Source organism: Canis lupus, chromosome 25 (assembly GCF_003254725.2).
Source record: "Canis lupus dingo isolate Sandy chromosome 25, ASM325472v2, whole genome shotgun sequence".
Taxonomy (NCBI): Eukaryota; Metazoa; Chordata; class Mammalia; order Carnivora; family Canidae; genus Canis; species Canis lupus.
This window is the reverse complement of record NC_064267.1, coordinates 6,595,417-6,621,128: the sequence shown is the minus strand read 5'-3', so window position 1 is coordinate 6,621,128 and position 25,712 is coordinate 6,595,417. Positions and strand designations below refer to the sequence as shown.

General features: G+C 39.3%; 1 protein-coding gene across 7 annotated transcripts in view; it reads right to left on the bottom strand.

The window, feature by feature from the left end:
• The window catches only part of STARD13 (StAR related lipid transfer domain containing 13), a 511,253-nt gene that overhangs the window by 474,939 nt on the left and 10,602 nt on the right, over positions 1 to 25,712 (bottom strand). The window contains exon 3 of one of the 7 annotated variants that reach the window (XM_035718334.2): positions 12,791 to 12,870. The exons of 5 other annotated variants lie outside the window; for them this stretch is intronic. The gene's annotated coding sequence lies outside the window, so the exon portion shown is untranslated. The remainder of the gene's footprint in view (positions 1 to 12,790; positions 12,871 to 25,712) is intronic. One more of the 7 variants, XM_049101343.1, reaches the window with a different exon arrangement.

The following is a 25,712-nucleotide window of genomic DNA, read 5'->3' as shown; positions in this document are numbered from 1 at the left end:
TTGCAGAGTCAATTTTATTAACAGGTAAAAAAAATTCATGAAACATCATGTATTGAACTCAGTTTTGCAGACTCCTTCAAATAAGAATTTGATTTGCTTCAATCATAGTGCTAGTACTCTCTTTAATTTTATTTTTTTTAGATTTGAAGTTGTTGATTTTCAGCTTTTAACCAAGTGTATGTTTTCATCCATTCATTCACTCGTTTATTCATTTTATTTAGCTAACCATTTTGGAGCATCTAATAGTTTCTTTCTATACTTCCTCTTGTCATCTTCTTTTACCAAGTTCTCAGGTCCCTGGCTAAATCTGTGTTGTCTCATATTTGTTATATTTTACCCTGATTCAAATGCTGGATTTGGAAACTTAGTGTGAGATAGATCCTCCCCCAAGGTTTCTTAATTACAAATTTGGAAATACTCTATACACAGGCTTCACTTCCTGAAATACAGTGGCAACTCATTTATTTGAAATACTTAAGTTAAGATATGATTCTGGTCTGCAGAAATTATATTAGGCTGACATTCCCATAATAGTTGAAATCGTAGATTCTATCCAACATGATTGTACTGTAGCCACTGACTATATCTAAGTGTCCCCTTATAACCTCAATCTCTCTCAAAAAATCAGGCAGCAGTAGCAGAGGGGGGATAACGAGATAGCAAATAACAACAAAAACTAATAATAATACAAAATTCTGATGTGTAGATAACATTTCACATAATAGCTTTTGTTATGTGTTTCTAAAATGGAAGACTAAAATACAGCAGTGTTATATGGTCCATGAGCAATGAAGACAGCAGGCGGTAAGTACTCACCACACAGTATTTCTAGTAGGGTGAAGCCCTGCAGCAAATCATCACTATTTCTCCAAAGACATTTGTCTTCAGACATTTGTAGAGGTCAGGTATTCTATGAAAGGGAGACACTTCTCCATTTCCTGAAGTCAGAGATTATTGGAGTGATTTTGTTTGAAGTGGAACTACCTGAGCCTTTAGTGAGCTTCTTAATTTGCATTTCATTCATTCTGCAAATATTTGTGAACTGGACATATTTTTTAAATTCTGGAGGTAAATAAAGAATACAGTTGAGGAACTCCCTGAGCTCATAGAGTTTCTAGTCTGAGGGGAAAATAAAATAAACAAGACACAAGTGAACAGATATGACAGTGACACATGATGACAAATGCTACCAAGGGTACAGGAGGGTGGTATGATGGAGCATTGGAGAGTAACCAAGAGGAGGCTATCTAAGGCAGGTGTGCAGGGAAGAGAAATGACGGCGGAGATCAGTTCTGGGAGCACTTGGGCAACGACCACGCTGGGATGAGAGGGGAACAGGTCGAGGACCTTGAATTCTGCTATTTGCCGGAGCTGTGCTGGAGATGGGGGATTCAAAGGTGTCTAAGAACAGTTATGGTCTTTGCTCTCATGAGGTTCACTGTCTCCTAGGAAAATAAGGTTCCTGCCTCAAGGAATTCATGAATGGCAAAGAAAATAGCCGTGTGAGCAAGTCATTGCAGTATAGCAACATCCTCCAAGTATGATGATCATGGCAACAGAAGGAAGGGAATGATCTAATCTCCACGAGCAGAGCAACTGGTCAGAGGAGACTGCCTCGAGGAATTTGTCCAGGCCCACCTAGTTCATTAGTGGCAAAGCCAAATCTCTAACATGGGTTTCTCAACTCCTTATTCAGTGTTTGGTTTTTTGTTTGTTTGTTTGTTTTTATATATTGTTTTTCACCATATTCCCAGTGGAACACACAAAAGAGATGGGAAAAATGAGGCAGCTGAGAGAATATTCATTCCCTGGATAAAGCCAAGGGAGCCCGACACTTTAGAGTTGGCACACTTCATATATTTTTAATATAGTACTTCTGTACTGAACTTCTTAATCGCTTCCAACGTCCCATCCAGAGCCCCTGTATAGAAGATCAACATATTCTATGAAAATGCATTTACTCAGTCCAGTCGTTGATCCAAAATCTTTTTTCCTAAAACACTAATTTGTACACGTGTATAATTTTTTTCTCATCTGTGTATCTATGACTAGGAGATCTTGTCTGGGTCTTGCGGCAGGGGGAGGGTAGTTTCAAGGATGCTTGGTGGGTTGTATTGCTGGTTTCCAAAAGCTGTTCTCCAATTCACAATGAGTTGCTATTTTCAATTACAGTGAAAACTACATCTCTCTGCTTCTGCCTCATTTCCCCCTAACACACCCACAGGAGTCAGTGATTTCTGTTTCTTAGGCACTATCTCCCATTTTGATTTCTCAACACTGGGTCCTGTTGTGACCAAAGCTCCAGACCACTGCCCATTTCTTTCTCCTTAACCTCAGTCCCCTCTGGAAAACAAATGAGCTTTCAAAAAATCATGCAATTAGAATATAAATGCAATATTTTAATAGCTTCTGATTAGAATACAAATAACCTCTTAATAGTCCATGCAAACGAGGCTGTTAGTATATTATGCATCAGGGAGGGAAAACAGCACTAATGGTCCTGCCTTCTCCTTCACTCACCCTCCAGCCTGGCAGTTCCAGTCAATGTTTCACTGAAAACAGAGGGCCCTTCCTTCTCTAACTAAGCACAAGACCTGGAGTCTTTGCCATTTAATGATGGATTTGGCAGATGGCTTATTTGTCAAATAAATGTCATTTTGTCAATTACTCATGAAATCCTTCAGACCGCAGATCCTTAGGTCCCTGGCAGGTTTGTAAATGTCCGGCTCAACAATGTGATTTGATGAAGTCCCTTATGGAAATGAGAGGAAGTGAGTTCCTGGTTGGGACTGATCCCAATTTTAGATCAAGAAGAGAAGAATGAGAATGGAGAAAGGAAGTTGTCCTCCACCCCCCCCCCCCAAGCCAATTAAGTAATGCAGGAAGAGGCACACATTTTGTGTGCCTACTGTATTCCTGGAACAAAGCTGGATGCTTGTTTTCTCTTATTTGATTTTCAGGAAAAGCCTGTCAGATATGGATTATTATCCCCATATGTAGAGATAAAAAAAAGTGAATTTCAAAAAATGCAAGTCGTTTGACCTTGCAACTTTCTATACCCAAAACATAGCCTGTCCCAGAAAGCTACTGAAACAGAAATGAACAAGATTGTAATATTTTTGTATGCTAATCTGTAAAGAGAGAAAGAATGGAAAAAGAGATACTGACTTTAAGTGTTAATTTTAAGACAACTATCACATAACAACAACAGATACAACTATCCCCTAACAATGAAGTGCTCATAATAGACCGTAGGCTCCTACAAAATAATAATTTATCATTTGTATACCTTTCCTTCTTTCCTTTTCCATAATTCCACTGAAAAAGTTGGTATCCATACAGATGACTTAGGAAGATAGTTAAACAAATGACTGAATTAACAAATCAGTGAGGGCTGAGGGTTTGATTTTGTTATAGTTATGCAGGCAAGAAAGACAGAAGTCTGGAGAGTGACTTTGGGAGTTAAGAGCTGTGAATAAAGTAAAAGTTTAAAAAATAAACACCTGGGTTTAGAAATTATTGAGAGGAGGGAGGTATGCCTAGCAATGCAGGCAGCAGGCTCATTCAGTGGCCAATTGCACAAAATGATAAAGACATTTTAAGAAAAATAGAAAGGATCTAAGCAAAAGTCTGGGGGCCAGCAGAGGAGCTCCTGCCAGGGAGAGTAAGTCTGTGGGCAGAGCGTGCAGGGGGCTGTTTGGGTAGGTTATTAAGCATTTCGTGTCCTTTAGACACCCTATGGAAACTCTACTTTTTGTCAAAGTCTTCCAAACAACTCTCTGAAGTGACGACTGAAGTCTCCTTTTACAACTTAATACACAGAAGTTCAGAGACCTTAAGTAACCCACTCTGAGTCACATAGCTATTAGGTGGTACAGATTTAGTAACGTGGGGCTGACACCGGAGTCCCTGCTCTGTCTAAAGCTCTGTGTTTCCCAAAGGCTGTATGACCGTAGGGGCTGTGAGCTCCCCCAGGTACTTCCAAAGGTCCAGGAACTCTGAGAACAAATAAACAAATATAGACTCTCTGCATAAGGCTGGGATCAACAAGATCAGATTTGGACTGAGGCAAGAGGTCAGGGTGAACTCACGTACAGGGACAGAGTCATTGCAAAGAGTAAACATTTATTAAGCAATAACCCTAAGCCCTTAACCTGGAAGCAGAGATTTCTGCTTTCAACTGGTTTAGAGAGCCTGACTTTCTTAGTACAAATGTATACATATAGGAACACCTGGGTGGCTCAGGTCGTGACCCCAGGGTCCTGGGATCAAGTCCCCATGGGGCAACCCACAGGGAGCCTGCTTCTCTCTCTGCCTATGTCTCTGCCTCTCTGTCTCTCTGTCTCTCATGAATAGATAAATAAAACCTAAAAAAAAAGTATACATATATCTATATAATGTGTATTGCTTGTACCTTGAGATTCTCTTGAATGCCAGTAAACTAACTTGGGTATTTTAAATAGAGCATGCATGCACACACCCACCTTTGTATGTGCTGTGCAGCACTCTGGGGAAGAGAAATGCCAAACTGTCAGCCAAAAGACACACACACACACACACACACACACACACAGATTCACATAGGGGATGTTTAGGGGAAGCATGAGCATCTTCTTTGATTCTGAGTCCAATTCAGGAAGATTAGTCCTCTTTCAGAAGCCTCTAAGCAGCCCCTAGAGGAGACAAGAATGCTGAATATTTGCCTACTTTGCCTAACCTAAAACCTCCATAGGGGTAGTTTCCTGTCCCCCCTGCCTAGTGAGGGGAAGACCTGCAGAGGCCTGGTCCCGGATGCCTTCTGACCTAGCTCTGGCCGCAGCATACTGGACCGGAGCTGGGTCCCCAGGCACCTGTAGCCATTCGGTAGGCTGGCTAGGGATTTATGGGGTGGCCTCAAATAAAGGCCAGCTAAGGGACACCTGGGTGGCTCAACAGTTGAGCATCTGCCTTTGGCTCAGGGCGTGGTCCCAGGTTGGGGATAGAGGTTCTGCATCGGGCTCCCTGCGAGGAGCCTTCTTCTCCCTCTGTCTGTGTGTCTGCCTCTATCTCTGTGTCTCTTATGAATAAATAAATAAATCTTTAAAAAAAAAAAAAAAAGGCCAGCTAAGCCAATCAAGATTCTCTTGGGACTGTGAATTGAGAAATGTATACTTGAAATCAGTTTCTGCTTGAGGTACAAGAAAGGAAATAGCCTTATTAGTATTTTTTTCTTCAACCAGTGCCTCCTTGGGATTTCCCTTTTGTGTTTCCCTTGATGATATCTCAGGCAGACACCAGAGGTTTCTACTTACTTTCAGGTATTTTTAAAAGGCCTTATCTCCCTTTTTAGTAATTATGATTCACTTTCATATATTAAGTGCTGCACAATCTAATTTTAAAATTTCAACCTCACATCTAATTCAAAGGTATTACATAACACCCCTCCCAAAACCCCAGCAGGGGACTAGCTGAAGATGGGGCTCCTGTGGTGAGAAAGGGAAGCCTGGTCTGTATTTTCCCTCACTGTTGCTCTTTGTATCTCCTTCTCTCTCTTCCATCCCTGGAATGTACTGGGATTTCAGAGCAAGGACAGAGTTAAAGGACAAACATTTTGTATGTGGTTGGTGCTGCCACATTTTGGTAGCATTTTTCTGTTCTTTCCCCACAGGGCACATCTGTAGGTTTTTCACACTGCCCATCCCTTATCCTAGGCAATGCACTCTCTGACCTCCTGAAACACTTCTCAACCCCAATCCTTGGCTGTTGACACCATAGCTTCTCACTCCTAGGCCCTCCTCATAGGTAGGAATCCAGCAAGGGAGAACTTCCAGCCAGCTGTTGTGGTACATACTGGAAGGTGGGGAAGCCTCAGTTCTCTGCCCTGCCCCATGGCTGGGGTCCACTGGTCCAATGGTCCTCCCCGCTCACTTATGCTCTCTAGCTTTTGGGGTCAGCCTTCACCTTAGCAATCTCCAGGCCACAAGCAACAGCAAAAGCCCTACGAGCATGTACCCCTAAACTCTGGGGGAACCACAGTAAGCTTTCACAAGACCTCTCCTGCTGTACAGCACTCTGGTCACTATGCTGTCATGGGTCTTTGATTCTGGAATTCAGTGACTTCTAGCTGGGGGGGGCAGGGGGGAGGGCACATGTCAGTGTCTCTTGAAGCTTCTTGCATTTGGTTTAAGGCCAATGAGCATCTCACACTGCACGTCTTCCTATACTTCACCAACACTTTCCAATTCAAGCTACCTTTTATATTAATGAAATCTCTTACCCTTTCTCTCTCTCCTGGATAATTCTAGTAGTCTTCTACATAGAGAGGCTAGATGACATGAAGGTAGGAAAAAGGGTCAAAAGACTCTGTTAAGGGCTGGAGGAGGAGGCATCTGGCTGCTCTTCCACATTATCTCTGAAAATCAGGGGTTCTGTACCTGTTAGCTCCAGTTTTGAGGCTTTAGCCAAAATTCTAGAAAAGCAGATTAATAAACAGAGAAACCTATTGGTAGAGACCAGACAGATAAAATAGATAATATGAGAGAGGGAGAAGGAGAGCTAGAGAGAGACAGAGACAGGAAAAAAATGAGAGAGAGAGAGATCAGGCCATAAAAGAGGGAGAGAAGTCAGTTCCTAGAGTTGACAGCTTAAAGCTTTCCAGTTCCAGCTGTCCTCCTATCCCCAGGTTATAACTGACAAAACAAAATAAAACAAAACAAGATCCCACTAGCAATTTACTTGAGCAACTTGGGTGAATCTCTGTTCCAAAAAAGTGTAACTAAAACAGTGAAAATACCTCCTGAAATAATCCACTTTTTCCCAGGGAATTTCTCTGGACATATCTGAAGTCAGCCATCCTCTGCCATATTTAGAGCTAAAAGAGGCAATCAGAACTCTGGAGACCTCTCCCATTTGGGTGCCTGAGCTGTTCCTGAGGTCAGACTTTAAAAAAAAAACCTCCAAAGAAATAGAAGGAGGAACAAACAGCTATTTTATGAAAAAAGATATTTTAAGGCCCTCCCTGATGGTGTTTGTGAAACTGCCTGAGTGATTGACCATTAAATTGTTTCAGAGGATGTACGATATTCTCTATACAGCAACTTAAATATGGGCTTTTCTAGAAATACTAACACTCAAATGTTCAGATGGCTCCAGCAGAACAATATGCATGTGCTAGATTTGCATTTGCATCATTAGAGAACAAAACCCTCAGATCAGAAATAGTAAATTGAAGCACATGGAGATTTTCCTTCTGCTGAGAATCTTGCCATGGATTTATTACAAATACTCTGCTTTGAGCTCTTTGTGGTAGACTACTTGCAAAGACAGATGCAACAATCTTTTGTATTGTGTCTTTGCCACTTCTTCCATCAAGATCTAGAGCTGAAATCTAGCTCCCTTCCCCTTGACTCTTGGCTGGCACTGGGACTTGTGTTGACCAGTAGAATGTGATAGATGTAGAGTCAAATGATCTGCAAGCTTCTGCCTCAAGAGTCTATGTAGCCTCTGCTTTCTCCTCCGTGTGGCCCTGAGACCATGAATCACAGGCAGAGGGAGAAGCAGACTCCATGCAGGGAGCCCGATGTACCACTTTCCTCCTTGAGAGCAGGTCCTCATTTGCTACTATGCAGGAGGAAGGGGGCTGGCCATTAAAATAACTAGCCTGTGGTAGAACTGAAGATGCTCTTCTCACCACCTTCCTTATGTTGTTAGCCGCTTGTTGTCACAAGACAACATCTTATTGTTAAGCAACGTGAAGAGCAGGGGTTCTGCCCCCTAAAGCTATGGGGAAGTGGCATTTCAGTGGGGTGGCAGTATGTGGTCTTTGGGCTGTGTCATATGTGAAAAAGTCTGCCTACAGGAACGCCTGGGGGAAGGGGGGCAGACTTTTCAAGCCAGCATGATAACCTAAGATGGATTTTATTTCATGCATCAGCAGTGACATCACATAAGGCTCTTCGCTTTTCTTTCCCTTTTGCCAACTATGGCAACTGATTGAGAATTCTGGGACAAAGCTGGAGGATATTACACAGAGCACACAGCTGAGCAGTAATAGACGCCAGCTACTGTCTGAGAGATGGCAGTGATTTTTAAAATTGACAAAATGCTTATCAAAGCAAGTGTGAGGGGTGCCTGGGTGGCTCAGTCAGTTAAGCATCTTCCTTCAGTTCAGGTCGGATCCCGGGGTCCTGGGACTGAGCCCCACATCCGGCTCCCTGCTCACTGGGGAGTCTGCTTCTCCCTCTCCCTCTGCCTCTGCTTCCTCCCCACTCATGCTCTCTATCTCAAATAAATAAATATTTTTAAAAAGACCAAATGTAAAATGTGTTTATCCATTTAAATCCAACTGCAAGAATAAAGCCTCATGTGATGACTTGGCATACACAAAGAGAGAGTATGCCAGGTGCATGGTCCTGTTCTTCTTCATTGACACTGGAATGCCACTGGTCCTCACCCAACTTATGTTCCTCTCTGGCTGAGAAGAATCATCTCCATGCTAATTCACCTAAAATCCTAAAGTGAAACATGGCAAAACAAATACCCTGTAGCTCTTCTTCTTGCATCTCTCTATCAGGGGTCCCGCTTGTAGAAGAAAACATTCTGCCTGACGTCCAGCGGATGTGTGGAGAAGACTACATTAAGCACTCACGATCCCATATAAAGGAATCCAAGGACTCCAGGAAGCTCTGCCCAAGAATACTTCAAACTCCCACACATCTTGGTTAGGAGCTTCTCAGCACCTGCCTTGGCTCTAGGAGGCTTCTGTAATGGGAAAAGTCAGGCACCGCATCTGTGGTGATAAAAATGTCAGTGCTTTGTACTGGCATACAAATGATTTTGCTTTTGCAAAATAGGGGTGAGACACAGGTGTCAAGGCCTCCGTATTGCACCTTGAAATCATACTCCAGTTTGATTTTAAGAAAATTATTTTTAGATCAACTGCAACTATTCCAAAATTCTAGCCGAAGGGTGGGGAGGGAGAGCTGTGGGGGTAGGGTGTTGAAATATTACATTCTCACAGAACTCTAAACCGTGAAATGTTACATGCACATGCTTTCAAAATGTAGAAAAGTATTATCTAATGCAATAATTTATTTATTTGTTGACTTTTTAACAAAACTTTGAAAGAGTATTCATTTTATGGGCAAATAAAGGATTTGATAAGGAAATTAATGATATGAAAGAAAGTTCTTCATACACAGTGGGTTCTCATTTTGCATTTAATAATTATAGAGAAGTATTTTTAATATCTACACTTAACAAGCAGCTCCCATAGTGTGCTTATCTCAATTTTGCCCTGTCCAGGATGAGAATCTAGTAGCTCAGACCCTAAGTTGTCATTCTGAAGCCCCCTACCTCCACTACTCTCCTCTAGCCTAAGAAATTATTTGGCCTGAATCATGTAGTTTACCTCTAGGAATTGATTAATTCAAACAAATTGTATTACCTTACCCAAATTGTATTTTTTATACTGACAATGATAGTTCTATTAGCCAGAAATTATCTTGAAGGACCTTGAACAACAAATCTGACATATCTAGATTAATGAATCATAATGTGATTTTATGTTCAAGATGATATAAACAGGAAAGATCTAGCAAAAATTTTGGTCCCACAGAATTCAGTCATAGTGTCTGGCAAAATACTATCCAAAAGCTTTTCCTGACATGTGGACATCTTCATTCTTTTCATTCCTAATTATTTTTATTTTATTGTATTTAGTCAGGTATTCAGTGAATATATTTACTTCTTTAATACAATATTACTTCACATGGGGAATGATAAGAGGACTCTTCTTGGATGTAAAAGACAAGATCTGATTCCATCTGCTATGCAATCTCAGGGAAATAAAATAAAAACAGCTGACATTTATTAAAAGCTCATTCTGTACAAGGAGCTTACAGAGTACTTTAAAAGCCAAGTTTTATTTTCATCTTTTCAGTGGTCCCATTAGGCAGACAATATTATCTCTATGTGCAAAGGCAGAAACCAAGTCCCATGTGGTTAAGGGATTTGCACAGACTCATCAGCTGATGAACAGAGCCAGAATTTGAATCCATGCCTTTCAGACTCCAGTGAGATCTAATGTCAGCAGCCCTAAGGCCCAACCTCAGCTCTGCCACTTACTAGCTAGGTAGACTTGGAAGTCACCTTACTTCTCTGTGCTTTCGTTTCCTCTTTGTAATACAGAGAAGATAGTATTTAATCCAGAATCCTGGAGAATTGAATGGGACATGGTATGAAAAGCGTTTCCCATGTCCTAGTCCTCAATCCTAAGTGAAGGCTAGTTCCTTCAGTTTTCTCTTTGCCTGGGCCTCAGTTTCCTTCTCTGAGAAAGGTCTTCAAGCTCTAGAGAGTTCAGAAAGTAGCTAGGGCAGTTTCTTTCTATTTATACATAAGAAAACTAAGACCTAGAGAAGGGACTTGCCTCAAATCACAGATAGTTGGTAAGAAGTTTGTGTTCTCTGTAGTCATTTTTATTTTGTTATTGGAATGAGACTCAGACCTAGTTTGACCAAACTACCTAGAATCCAGATAGCCTAGATTCTAGATAATTAGCAAAATTCTAGTTAGTGTATTTTGTTTGTTTTTGGATTCCAGGCCACCTAACGCATCTGTTGCATATATGCTACTGTGTAAAAGGGCCTTCATAGCTGCTATTTTCTTAGTCTCAAAGGCACTTTTCTTAAGTTCATGGCTTTCTGTTTCTCATCTTTCAGGTCTAAAGTCAAATATGACCTCCTCAAGAGGCTTTTCCTGGTAGGCTTAATCATGCCTTTCCTCCCACCTCAGCCAGCTACTTTCCATCATGTCATCTTGTGTATTTCCTTAGAGGCAATTAATACAATCTATAATTATTGTGTTTATAATTGACCTGTTTACTGTTTCTCTGGCTACACCAGAGCGTAAATACCATGAAAAGGACCTCATCAGCATTTGTTCATCTTGGTATTCACAGCACTAAGTCGGGGACTGACACCTAATAGATGCAGGTTCAAAAGAAATACTGGTTGAATGAACATCTCTACTAGCCTAACCCTCCACCTCCCACCCATTCATCCATCCATCCATCCATCCATCCATCACTTTTCCTTGAAAGATATCAAAACACTTTAAGATACAGATGAGGGCTTGACAATTTAGGTTTCAAATGAAAAATAAATATGTAATTGGCCTGGCGGTCAGGGTAGAGAGGTCACGAATGAAATCCATGTCTCATTCAAATAGAAAGTGAAGCCAGTACATTCACCTGCTATGAGTGACTGACTTTAAAATACTTAATCAGAAGGAATAAGAATTTTAAAAACCTTCCTAATTAATACAAGCAAGAATAGTCATTATGAAATACAGCTTGTCTGAAGTTTTATTTTTAGCGCAGTGGTTTTAGTTCCTTTGAAACACATTGCCAGGAAAGTTTCATGTTCCTTTTTCTCCTATTCACAGAATTTCTTCCCTGCCACTTGAGTGCCAAATCTGGAGACTCACATAAAGTGATTGCAGCCTCAACAACCTCTGATAGGGATGCAGAATGACACTGCCTCTCTGCCATTTGCCCAGTAGGTGTTTCTTATTTGGCTTTACACCTGAATGTGAAATGAGCAAATTAAAAAAAAAAAAATCCTTTTAATGTTGTAAGCCTTTGGGGCATTTATTTTTCACTCTTTACCCTAGAGAACCCTAAGGGTTGAGTAAACTTTAGCCTAAAGAAGAATTTAGGTAAAAATAAAATTCAGTAATGGGCATGGCAGAAATAAAATAGAAGAAGCAATGTGACAGATGGAGTAGATTATACTAAGGATAATTTTGAACTTGTTCATCTTCATAAATATTGGCTTTTGTCACAAGTTTACTGAGCAACTTTCTTTAGTCCTTTTTTTTTTTTTTTTTTTTAAGAAGTCAGGTATGGGAATCCCCGGGTGGCTCAGCGGTTTAGCGCCTGCCTTCAGCCCTGGGATGATCCTGGGGTCCGGGGATCAAGTCCCGCATCAGGCTCCCTGCGTGGAGCCTGCTTCTCCCTCTGCCTGTGTCTCTGCCTCTCTCTCTCTCTCTCTCTGTGCCTCTCATGAATAAATAAATAAAATCTTAAAAAAAAAGAAGTCAAGTATGTAGCAAGAAGCATAGAGTTTTAGACAGAGGATGCAGATCTGCTTTTCTTGATATCAGAATGTGATCTTCATCATTGACAATTTAGGGTACACACAGTGGTCTCATTATTGTTTCAAACCATTCCCCAACACACTTTCTTTCAAAAATAAAAGTAAGTTCATGCACTAAGAGAGTGGTGAAATTTCTAGGGAAAATAAAGTTTAAGCTTTCCACAAATATCTTGATATACTAAGCTTCAATGTACCCCAAATTAGCATGACTATCATTTCAGTTTGCATGGGATAGTTCCATGTCATGCCTCTAATCCAAGCATAATAATTATTTGCACCTCCTTTCACTCTCAAAAGTATCTGGCTTAGACAATAAATTATATGATATGATTACCTTAACCACAGTCATTAAACTTTGAGAGCCTTTGGTAAAGAAGCATTCTAATCTCTTTCCCTGAAGCCTAATATCATGTCTGGTACAGGTTTAAGAGGCATACAAATTCTTTGCATTGGTCTCATTTAGAGGTGGGTTCCAGTTCCCTTTTACTTGAATCTTGGCTGATCCCTGACGACTTTGGACATTAAAATATGTTGGAAGTCATTCAATGTCCATTTCAAGACTATCTTTTACCCTCTCTCTGGATTCCTAAATCAGTCTTAAGAACTCTTTCTACTCTGCTAAAAAAAGAGTGGGAAAAGGGCTCTGCTGAGCTCACCTTCTACTTACTTCACCAACTAGGGCATCAGGCATATGGGTGAAGCCATCCTGGACCCTCTAGAGCAGATCAACCAGCAGCTGATAAAAACAAATGACTTGGTGTGACTTGTTTAACATAATAATTGTTCAGCTGAGTGCTGCCTAAATTCCTGACTCACAAAATTATGAGACATAATAAAATGACTATTTGTTTTAAGCTACCAAATATTTGTTATACGACAATGAAAAATCAAAACAATAACCATCTATAAATATTTCTAGACTTGAATTGACCAAAATGCTCCAAATGTGGGCATCTGGGGCTCTGCTGTTGATATTAGCCCTCTTCAACTCCAGCTTCACATAATTAAGATTCATAAAAGATAAAAATAAGAGACAAGGATTTCAATAATTTAACTTAATTTTTTTGTGTCAAGTTAATATTTGGGTGAAGACTAATTTAAGCAATAATTTAATAATTGTATATGTGATAAGATCACATTTCTATTATGGATGCTGATAAGCCATAATCTCTAGATTTCTAAACAATAATTGTCATTAAAAGTCATCCTGGAGTCATACCATACTCTGTTAACAATTTTTTCCTTATATGGGTACTGAAAGTAAAACTAATAACAGTTTCATGGTTCACTGGATATAAAAACACATGGATTCCCAAACTATTCATCTTCAAAGACAACTTAATGGGGCACAAAAATTTTTACATTAGTAGCATACAATTTAGACTCAGTTACACTTGCTTTCTAATTCCAGTAAACCACTTATTCCGGTGATCTTGGGCAAATTACTTCATTTCTTTGAGCTTTGTTTTTTTTCATCTGTAGACTGAGAATAGTAATAGCATCTCCAAGAGTTGTAGGGTGGGTCTAATGAGACGATGGATTGGTCCAATATCTGGTATCTAGTTGTAACAATATCTATTTTTTAATGATAGTACCAATTACATCTTTAATTTATACCATCAAAAATAATTAAATATTTAGGAATAAATTCAACAAAAGTTGTGTATGACATGTATACTGCAAACAGAAAACATCACTGAAAGAAATTAAAGAAGTCAATAGACCTCTCTTGTTCATGGACTGGAAGACTTAACACTGTTAAGATGGTAATACTCCTCAAATTAATCCACAGACTCCTAACAAAATTCATATTGCCTATATTACAGAAATTGTCAAGCTGATTTTAAAATTCATAGGGAAAGGCAAGTGAATAGCTAGAATAGTCTTGAGGAAGAAGAACAAACTTACAGTACTCAAATTTACTAATTTTAAAAATTATTACAAACCTACAATAATCAAAACAATGTGCTAATAGCATAATGATTGGCATACAGATCAATAGAATTAACTAGGTCCAAAAATGAGCCCATATATCCATGGTCAACTGATTTTTCAACTGGGGTACCAGGACCATTCAGTGGCGGAAAGAATATTCTTTCCAATAAATGGTGCAAGGACAACTGGATATCCACAAGCAAAAGAATGAAGTTAGAACCTACCTTATACCATAATTGGAAATTAACTCAAAATGGGTCAAACATCTAGATGTAGGAGCTACAATTATAAAACTCTTGGGGAAAATTGTATCCTCAGAATAGGCAATGGATCCTTGGGCATAACACCAGAAGCACAGGCAGCAAACAAAAAAGACTGGACTTCATCTAAATTAAAAATCTTTGTGCTGCCAACGGCACTATCAAGAAAATGAAAAGATAAATCACAAATTTGGGGGAATATTTCCAAATCACATATCTGATAAGGGATTAGCATTCAGAATATGCGAAAAACATTTAAAACTCAGCAATAAAAGGGTAGATGACCCAAATTTAAAATGGGCAAGGCATTTGAATAGGCATTCCTCCAAAGAAGATATACAACTGCCCAACATGCATATCAAAAGATGTTCAACCTCATAAGTCATTAGGGAAATGCAAATCAAGACTTCTCCCTATAAGATACCACTCCTCATTCACTAAGATGACTATAGTAAAAAGGACGGACAGTAACAAGTGTTGGCCAGAATGTGGAGAAATTGGATCCCACATCCATTGCTGGTGGTTAGTAAAATGGTACAGCCACTTTGGAAAAATAGTTTGGCAGAGTTATCTTATGATCCAAAAATTTCATTCTTAAGTGTAAAAACAGGAGAAATGGAAACATATACCCATGCAAAAATGTTTACACCAAAGTTCATTATTGTCAAAAAAGTAGAGATTATCTAAATGTTCATTAGTTGATGAATTGATAAACAAAATGTGATATATTTATACAATGGAATTATTATCCAGTGCTTTAAAAAGAATGAAATATTGTTAAATACTACCACATGGATGAACCTTTATATTATGCTGCTTTAAGCTAGACACAAAAGCCTACATATTGTATGATTCCATTTATATGAAATGTCCAGAATAGACGAATCCATAGACACAGAGAATAGCTGGCTGGTTGCCAGGGGCTAGGGAAGGGGAGAATGGAGGATATCTGCTAATGGGAATGGGGTTTCTTTTCGGGGTAATGGAAATGTTCTGGAACTAGCAGTGATGATTTAGCAATGTCATATATAATCTAAAATCACAGAATTGTACACTTTAAAGGGGTGATTTTTTATGGTATGCAAATTGTATCTCAAAAATGCAATAGAGTAAGGTAAAAAGTTGAAATATAATTTGCTGAAAATTAATATAGGTAAATTTCTGTGAACTATCCTGCCTGTGGTGCAAAAGCCAGTAGGTTAATTCATGATTTTACCTTAGTTAGTCAGAAGTGAAAGTTTTGGAAATACTTCTACCTGGATTTTGCATAGTGCTAAGTCTTCTGCAGCTGACTGAAGGGAAGGAGGCTTTGATCGAAAGAATATTACTCCGGAGTCAAACTTTGTGGCTTCTTGTCCTACTTGCCAATACCCATCCTGTGGTCCTTGACAAGCCACTTCTCACTTGAGCCAGACTCATTTCTCTCTTTGTAAAAGGGACTGCTTGCCCTGTCTTTAGCCCATGGGAGCAATGCTGAGAATGAGGATACACAAAATAACTGCATGGCATTTTATAGTTCTGAATGCCTTAGAAATACAAGCTAATAATAGAAATCCTTCTTTCTTATAATTAACTTTAATGGGGCATGCGCACCTAATCCCTAATGTCTTTCTAAATTCAGATACAATTATTTGAGAGAGGTTAATTCAAATTTAAATGTTATTCTATAGTAGATAAACAACAATAATAAACTTTCCTTTTGAATTGCATGAACTAAAATTCTGGCAAAGTATTATACAACTGAAATCAGACCTGCAACAGTGGATAATTCCTTCAGAGAAGAAATATATTTGTTGGCAAGAATTGATGGCATTTTTCCATAACAATTTTAATACATCAATCCGGAAGGCTAATATATAGTGGTCAACAATTAATGACATGTGAGTCTATACTAAATGGAGACTTTGCAAATAAATCACTGTTTTGCTCTCAGATGAAGATATCTTTATTCTCTTGTCTCCCAGCCCATTCCAACCCTAATCTCCCCAGGTGTGTGTGTGTGTGTGTGTGTGTGTGTGTGTGTGTGTGTGTGTACCTGAGACCCTTTATTTCATCTATTTATATTTACCTTTTTTTTTTTTTCTTATTGCTACATGCAAACCCTTGGGCAGCATGGGTTGTGGGTTTTTTCATCTCTAATTCCCCAGAATTCTATAGAGTGATGGGCACACAATAGATGTTTAATGAATAAGTAAATGAATGAATTAACAAATATAAATTGCTTGTAAATTTCCATATGAACACAGGCATTGCAAGCAGCCAGAAAGATGTTCCAGAGTTTGTTCCCAGACTGCTGAGTGGTAGCACTCAGGTAGGTTTGAAGTCTCTAAGGAAATGCTGGTGTGGACCCCACTGGGAGACTTGCAATAATATGCTTAAAAATAAGAAACATTTGGAGCAGAGGTTCTTAGCATGGAAAAATTTAAGCAAGTTAGTTAGTGATGCCATTCACTCTTGGTTCCATGCCAACCACACTCTGGCTTTGCCTTGCTCTTCTCTCACCACTCTATTTACATTTGCAGCATCTTATCCCACTTCCTACCCCCACTTTGCTGCTTTATTTTTCTCCATAGCAATTATCACTACATATTCTAAGTATTTGTTTATTGCCTGTCTCCCCTCTTGCCTTAACCAGAATCTAAATTCTGATTTTATATAGTCTGTTTTTCCCTTGCTCTATATTTCATACTAGAAATAGTCCCAGCTGGTCAATAAATATTTGGAAGGAAAGGAAGGAAGGAAGGAAAAGGGGAGGAGGAAATGAAGGAATGAGAGGAAAAAGGAGAAATGGAAGAAAAAAAAGAGTATCAGTCTAAAATGTATCTTGTGAGCTTTTGAGAACTTTTAATTATCCCCAGGATAATTTAGATGCTTGTGGAAACCCATATTCTCAAGGGGTTGCAATGTGAAGACAATGGCCAGGACTTTAAATCCTGGTTCTTTTAGACCAGAGACCCCTGGGGCTCACCTGAGAAGGGCAGGTGTGCCTAGACCAACCCTGTATTGGTCCTGTTGTCCCAAGAACTTTTCTAGAGCCCTCAGAACCCTGTAGCTCTCCAGTGAGGGTCTTGGGTGTAAACATGTTAGGACATGTTCACACTCTGGAGTGATAACAATTATAAGATCTATTTAGCTAAAAAAATATATATATGCTTAACATATGATTCCACTATCCCTGCACATCTGCTCACTCATTCCACAAATATTTATTGAGTGCCTACTAAAAGCCCAGCCCTATGCCAGGTACCATGTATTGGATGCTGAAGAAGTCACCACACGCCTCCCAGGATTAGCAGGAAAAGGACACAGCAGGATTAGTAAAACACATGTTAAATTACTGGAAGCCCCAGAGTATCAAAACATATAGCAGAGGCTCTGAAATTACAGATTTAAAGTTCAACATGTACCTGATATGCAGATATTCAAAACATTTCCCTGACTTGCTTAGGGGGGTAATTTTGGGGAAAATTAAGCAGTTATTTAACGTATTCTTATAATATAGGTATGTAAACTTTCTTTAGAATCCTTTAATTTGCCTTGAAAGGCAAATTTAGACATAAATTGCCTCTTCACTTTATATATTCAAACATACCATAATATTTTGAAGTAAGTAGCTGAGCCCACCCTTTTACATAAGCCCAATACGATGTGAAGGCTTTCTCCAACCTACCTATACTATTACTCCAGTAAACCTACTGCCACTTCTTTTTTTCTTTTAAGGTTTTATTTATTTGAGAGAGAGATAGTGTGTGTGTGCACATGCCTGCACATGAGCAGGGGAGAGGGGCAGAGGGAGGAGCAGACTCCCCGCTCAGCAGGGAGCCTGATGCAGGGCTCATCCCAGGACTCCAGGATCATGACCTGAGCAGAAGATTGATGCTTCACCAGCTGAGCCACCCAGGTGCTCACTATTACTTCTAATTACTGTATTTTTTTTCTGTTAAAAAAATATATATAATCTATTTTTATGTGGTAAAATATTAAAAAATAAAATTTACCTTTTTGACCATTTTTTAGCATACAGGTCAGTGGCATTAAGTACATTCACATGTTGTGTAACTATCACCACCATCCATCCACAGAACTTTTTCGTCTTCCCAAACTGAAACTTTGTCCCCTCTAAACAATAACTTCTCATTCCCTCCTCCCCCAGTCCCAGAAAACCACTGTTCTGCTTTCCATCTCTATGAATTTGACTTCTCTAGGTACCTTAATATAAGTGGAGTCACACAATGTTTATCCTTTTGCTAAGTGGATTATTCTACTTATAACATCTTCAAATTTCATTTTGTTGTAGCCTATGTCAGGATTTCCTCCCTTTCTAAGGCCACATTATGTTTAGTTGCATGTCTACCGTATTTTGTGCATCCATTCATCAGTTGATGGGCATTTGAATTGTTTCCACCCTTTGGTATTATGAGTCACATGGCTATGAACAGAAGTGTACAGATAGGATTATTACGGAGCACTTTTAACTTTGCAAAGTACTCTTATGTCTACAATTCATAAACCCTGTGGAAAATAGAGTAGATAGTACTTTCCCCTTCTGGCACAGAAGAAATCCAAATTATTGATGTTAAGCCACAGGGACAGTTTCTGCCTCTTAGCCTGAAGTGTCTTTTTCTCAACATACTTTTTCTTCTTCACACCAGTGATTTTTCACCAGCTGAAGACACCAGAGATGTAAAAATATCCTCATTGAGATGCAATTGGAGAGCAGATCAAAAGTCTTATTTTACTTGGGCATGCTAAAAGAAATCAGTAGGCCCAAAGTTTGGGGGGAAATCAATTTTTAAAATGTATCTTTCAGGCATCAGATGCAACTGTTGTTTCTCTAGCACAATGACATTCTGGGCTAACTAATCCAGACTTGGTGTTCCTCTTACCCCCTGACCCCACTCCAACTATACCATTGCTGATAAATTCAAACTTTGCATATGCTATAAGCTGGGAAACCAGACTATTGCCCAAACAAAATATTTAAATCTTGATTACTCACAGGCTTAAATCACACCTGATATGATTTCACATTCTGTTCTTGGATAACCATCCTCATTAAATTCCAGAGATGCCAATGCTCTGTTTGAACAGAGCTTTTGAAAAGTTGAGAGGTCCTCTGAGGACCTTTGAGGGAGGAGAGTAGAGACTAGGTATGTGGGCAGGGCAGGGTCAGCAACGGTGTGTGCACAGTGAAGCTCTTCCCAGTGAGGCTCCTGCCCAGGTAGAACCAGGATTTTTCTTGTTGCTGATTCATATTTGCACAGTTTTTTTCTTTGCTAAATTTATATGTTTCTTTATGTCAATAAAATTAAGCCAGATTTTCTTTTTCAAAATGGCCCTATTATTTATGCTAGTTCTTATAGTTTTTCACTGTCTAAAAAGAGATTTCTGACAATTAAAATTTCTCTAATTGTTAAAATCTCTCTGATTAGAATAATCCTATGTCAGTGGGAGCCATCCTGAATCCTCTGGTTTCCCTGGCTGTCTAAGTTCTACCTTCATTTGCTGGTCCTGATCAGGCCTACATCCTTGTGATGTGCACTTGTTTTTCTTTGATGGTAACACCTGCTGGTGGTTCTCACTGCTGTGTCAGGGAGGTAGGACACTAAATAAGTATTTGATTTGTGCTGTTAGTTCCTCAATGGTGCTGCTTCCTTGATAGGGTAGTTAAATTTAGCAAATAAAAATATATCCAGTTAAAACTGAATTCCAGGGATCCCTGGGTGGCGCAGCGGTTTGGCGCCTGCCTTTGGCTCAGGGCGAGATCCTGGAGACCCGGGATTGAATCCCACGTCGGCTCCCGGTGCATGGAGCCTGCTTCTCCCTCTGCCTATGTCTCTGCCTCTCTCTCTCTCTCTCTCTCTCTCTCTCTGTGTGTCTATCATAAATAAATTAAAAAAAAATAAAATAAAACTGAATTCCAGAAAAACAACAAATAACTTTTTATAAGTATGTTCCATGCCATATTTGGGACATACTTATACTAAAAATTTATTTGATATTTACCTGAAATTAAAATTTAACTGGGTGCCTTGTATTTTATCTGACAACTTTATTTTTTAGATTTCTCAAGGAAGACTGCTCAAAGAGCCAGAGCTCATAGTGTCACAATAAAAACAGAATCAACTGCTCCTAAATACAGAAAGCAAGTTCAAATGCCAGTAAGAATAAAGGGGTCTGAGCCTAGTGATTTGGAATCACCTAAGCCAGATACCAAATCACAATGTTGGTTTACAAGAAAAGAGATATGAAGGATTTGCCTCTCAACTTCTGGTTCTCTTTTAGAAACAAATACTGATAAAGTCCACCTTCCCAAATGATTGACCTGAAAAGCAGGGTTTGTAAAGTTGGTCAATGGAAGAGGAAGTTAGAAGGTAAGGCAAGCTCTGACATTTACTGAATGTTGTTAGTCCTGAAAATTTGGGGGTAGGTAGGGACTCTACTAGGGAGTATATGTCTGTGTGATGGGAAGGGTAGGAGAGAAGAACAATATGACCTCCCAGAAAGAAAAACAAATCTGATTAAATTCTAATATACATTCAGGCTCAAATGATGATATATCATCATTTATTTCTTGCCCAGGCCCCAAAACTATTTACCAGAGAGCCCTGATCAGTTTGAAGTTCTACATGTTAACTTGATTATATGTAGAAACTCTATTGCATGTATGAAATGAAGTTAAATTTTGCTTTGTTTTGAAAACTTTGTAATTGAAAGACTATCAGAGATGTAAAAATACTGTTTGAAAGCATTAATACTCTTCTTAAACAGACTTGACCAGAAGAGGTAGGAAATCCAATTAGTGTGTGGCTGGTCAAGGGTACAGGATAACCTTGATTTGCTCTCTGGCAAATCACAGGCCTTTGTTTGACCTTTATATTTCTCCCCATTTTCCTAAGCTGATAAACCACGTGTTTGTTAATGTACTTCAGTGTGGCCTTGGGTGGGTTAAGCCTCTATTAAGGATATATATATAAAAAAAAAAAAAGATAGAACGACTGTTCTTGAGGTCCTTTCAATTCAGTTTTACTGAGAAAACCCTCACTCTCTGTACCAGATGTGGCCTCCATGCTTTCAGCTGCTTTCTTGAAAAACAACAAATCTGTAGAAATAGTGGGCACACCATTCTCTATTATACTTCCTTCAAAGTTGCCTCAGAAGAGATCACAAAGGGGTAAAAATAAATTCTAAAGCTCATACTCATTAATTTGAAACCTGCCACAATCCCATCATGGATAAGGAGACAAAGTTTTCCCAAAAAGGAAATAGAAAAAGCTGATAAATGTATGAGAGAAAAATTGGTCTCAATAGCAGCAAAAAATAATACTACAGGTTAAAATGAGACACTGTTTTCTCCATAAACTTGGCAAGGTTTTGAGAACACATCAAATTCAGGGTCAATGAGAGTGTGATGAGGTGTTTATTACCTTCTGCTGCTGATAGTAGTTTGAATTAAAGTACCTTTTCTAGAAAATAGCTTTCTAATATCAAACAATATTGTTTTCAATGATAGAAATCTTAGACCTATTCTTTTTTTTTCTTTTTTTATTTTTTTTAATTTTTAATTTTTTTTAGACCTATTCTTAGTAAAGGGTCCAAGATAGTGTATGAACAAAATATTGAGGCAGCATTTTAAAAAATACAAATTCCATAAACTAAGCAAAGGTTTAGTTGCTCGGAGATAGTTTATTATATTTTATATGTGCAAAAGAGAAAGTATTATGCATCGAATATTTGTCATGAATTTTTTATTATGAATTTTTAAACATGGGGAAATGCCTTAGTCATATATTGAATTAACAAAGAGGAATGCAAACTATATAGACTTTGGGATCAATTATTTCAAAATAGTAAACATGAAACTGCAAAGAAATACACAAAATGTTAACAGTGGTTATTCTTAGGGGAGTATGATTCTAGGTGATTTCTTTCTTTCTAGAGTGATTTTTACTCTTTTCTATATTGCCCAAATGTTCTACAGCAGTCAGAAAAAATATACATACAAGTGGTCAGCTGAATACCCAGAGCATGGTTTTAAGAATAGAGACTATGAAAATATTGTTTACTCATTTATTCTTCACATCTACTATCTGTGTAACTCTGGGGTAAATCACTTAATTTGTGAAAGCATGAATTTTCTCACCTATAAAATGGGGACAATATTGCACTAACTTTCTCCCAGGTTTGTTATAATCACCTGAAAGGATGAATATAAAGAATGCCTTCATATGACTTCTTCTAAGTCAAAAAATACTTAAAAATCTAAAAGATGAGTTGCAGTTGATCTTATGACATATTTCTATGTGGTGACTACCAGGTACAAGGGTACAGTCTGCGGCCGTGCAACATAAATAAAGCACATGGATTAAATGAGGACCAAACTCTTAACTCCCTGGGAGCCTGTTCCAGGGCCTTCCTTTGCATAGGTTCCTGCCCTAGTGCTGGTGAGCTAGGGAGGCCATTGTCCCAAGGGATGGGGGGGGAATAAAGTGGGGTTGGTAATGTGGGACTTTGAAAGTCAGGCTTTACAAATTTGACCTGGACTTATTAGGATAAAGCTATGATGTGTTGTTTCATTTGCTTTGGGCTTCAGTGTCACAAAAGGCAGCTGGTTTGGGGACATTAGCCTAAGAGGGGCCTGTTTGCTGGATGGACTTAAGGGTCAGGTGAGTGGAGGGACGAACTTAGCTAGGTCAGAGTTTTGGCAGTTCTGGAAGAGAACATGATATGTCTGGACAAGGCTTTGGTGGGAGGAAATGTGTGACTGTCAGAGAGATTGCTCAAGGAAAGAACTGTGATAGATAAAACACAGAGAACAAAGGGGAAGGAAGACTCAAAGATATTACTGATACATCTCCAAGAGACTGAGGCACGGCTGTATTTGTTAGCAATCCCTCCTAGGAGACAGAACATACAAGGTGACAATGACCAGGTTGTATGTGACAAAAGAGGTCTGATGCACCTTCTCTGCAGCAAACAGTGCAGGAAGCCAACCATAGCCTCTGCAGCAATGGCCCAGAGCAGTTGGGACTTAGCCAGTGACTGTCAGCTTCCCAATTTTTAATACTTGCTTCAACTCAGGACTAATCAGCCAAAAATGCTCCTCTAAGCAATCATATAGGAAGGTCCACTTCTAGCTAGCCCTCCTCCAGCCTCAGCATGCCAAAAACCTTCAATGGGGTCATACCCTGAGACTTCTCTTTTTTCCCCTGTAAGCTTCCCAACTCCTCTGCTTGCCTTTGAATCTCTGCCAAATGCATGTGATTGGTGGCTGATTCTCCTGCTATAGTAAATGTCGAATAAATTACTTCCATTTTTTCTCATTTGGGTGGTCTTCATTTATTTCCACATTCCATATCAGCCTTCACTCTTCCTAATAGCAATATCTAGGGAGGCAATTTGGTGAAATTGAGGGAAGGCATCGCTAGGAATCACTTCTAGCCCCCAAGCTGACTCTGTAACTTTGGGCCCTCTCTTAACCTTTGGAACACCTGTCTCCTGAATCTTTAAAATGAAACTTGTCTATCATGAGGTAGTGAAATTCTGGTCCTCAAAAAGATCTAGCCTGTCACCATAGAGAGGAAGTCCAACAGATCTTTACTATCTACAAATATATTCCCTGCTCATAATTTCTGAACAGGGAGAGAGAGAGAAAGTGGGAAAGGAAGAGGGAGGAGGGATAACAGGAAGGAGGAAGGCAGATGGGCTCTCTCAGATCCCATCTAGTTTATCGTTTCACCAAAAGGGAAATGAGAGGCTCTTGATTCCAAACTCCTTTGAATGAGGAGGTCAGCTTTTTTGTACTTGCCTAAGCCTGATGCTGCAGCAACTGTTCTTCCTCCATGACAAAGTCTCACCTCACCCCTCTGATGAGAGCTGGACAGCTTGTAACAGGAAAGGAAGTGTCCAAGTGTTACCTCTACAGGAGGAATGGGAGCTGGGTTATATGAACACTGGTGGCTGTCCCCAGTCCCTTCAGAGATAAAATACAGAAATTTCTTTGACATAAGAAATCACAGTCCTTTACAGTCAACACTGAGGATCTGAAAGGAAAAGTGCTGAGGAGGCACTAATTTTTCAATGCCATTATTTCTATTCTACTGCCCCTTCCACTCAGTGAAACTACCCATGGAGGCTTTTTACATTCTACCTATTTCCTCTTTGTGGCCCATGTCACACATCACACTACACTAAGTAAGGATTTAGTAGCAGACACATTCATGGAGTTTTTACTATTGTTGAATTTTTGGTGTCACAGAGAGAAAGAACAAAACACTAAGAGTTCCATATAATAGCATGTATCGTTTGAGGTTTCCTTCTGAGAACTATGGAACTATGTTGATTTTGCATTGGATGAAAATTCCTTTTAAGGCATTTCTAGCTTGCTGCATCTGATGGACTTAACAGTGCTGTCTCTCACTGCGAAGAAATCCAACAGACTTGGCTTCAGTGCTGGGGCTCTCTCTTGTTCTTACCACTGCTTGGAGCAAGTCCATTGCCCACTTTGAACCTCAGGTACCATACTTAAAGTCAGCTTTCTCCTCTTGGCCAAAAAAATAACATGAAACAATGCAAAAGACTGTTTATAAACTATCTTGTTAATGTCTGAATGATGAAAATAAAGGACGGCCAGAGGGGGTGGGTCCCTGTTATTGATCCAACTTGTTTCAAGTTCAAGTGCCAATCAGGAAATCATCCAATAATACGATCCAGGCTCCTCAAAGGCCTGCTTCTTATTTAAGTCAGTTCTTCATTGTGTTTTATTTAATACTCCTTGTTGGATGGGGCTTAGAACAAGAGAATACCTAAACCTCTGGACATTTTATGCAATTTATGAAAAGTCTTCAAAGTAGTAACCCTGAGGCATTTTTCAAGGAGTGTATGATCCCCCCCCCTCAAAAAAGTCAAGAATTGGGGGATCCCCGGGTGGCTCAGTCGTTTAGCGCCGCCTTTAGCCCAGGGCATGATCCTGAAGACCTGGGATGGAGTCCCGCATCAGACTCCCTGCAGGGAGCCCTCTGCCTGTATCTCTATTGCTCTCTCTGTGTCTCTCATGAATAAATAAATAAAATCTTTAAAAAAAAGAAAACAATATTTTTCTACCAACTCCCTTCTCCTGCCAGTTTCTTAGTACTGGCTAATTTTGACAGAAAGACAATGGCTTACAGAATCATTTCAAACAATGGAGTAATTACTACCTCAAATATTTTTTTCTCTATGGAAGAAAGTGCTTCTTTATTTTGGCTCTCCTATTTTTGTTTCAATAATAAGGCTAAGTAATGTTTAACCAACTAGAAGCTTGCTGGCTTTCAGAGGCAGCCATTGAGAAAGGACTGATCTGAAATAAGAGAAGAAGGAACCATTAGACTAAAAATAAAATGAA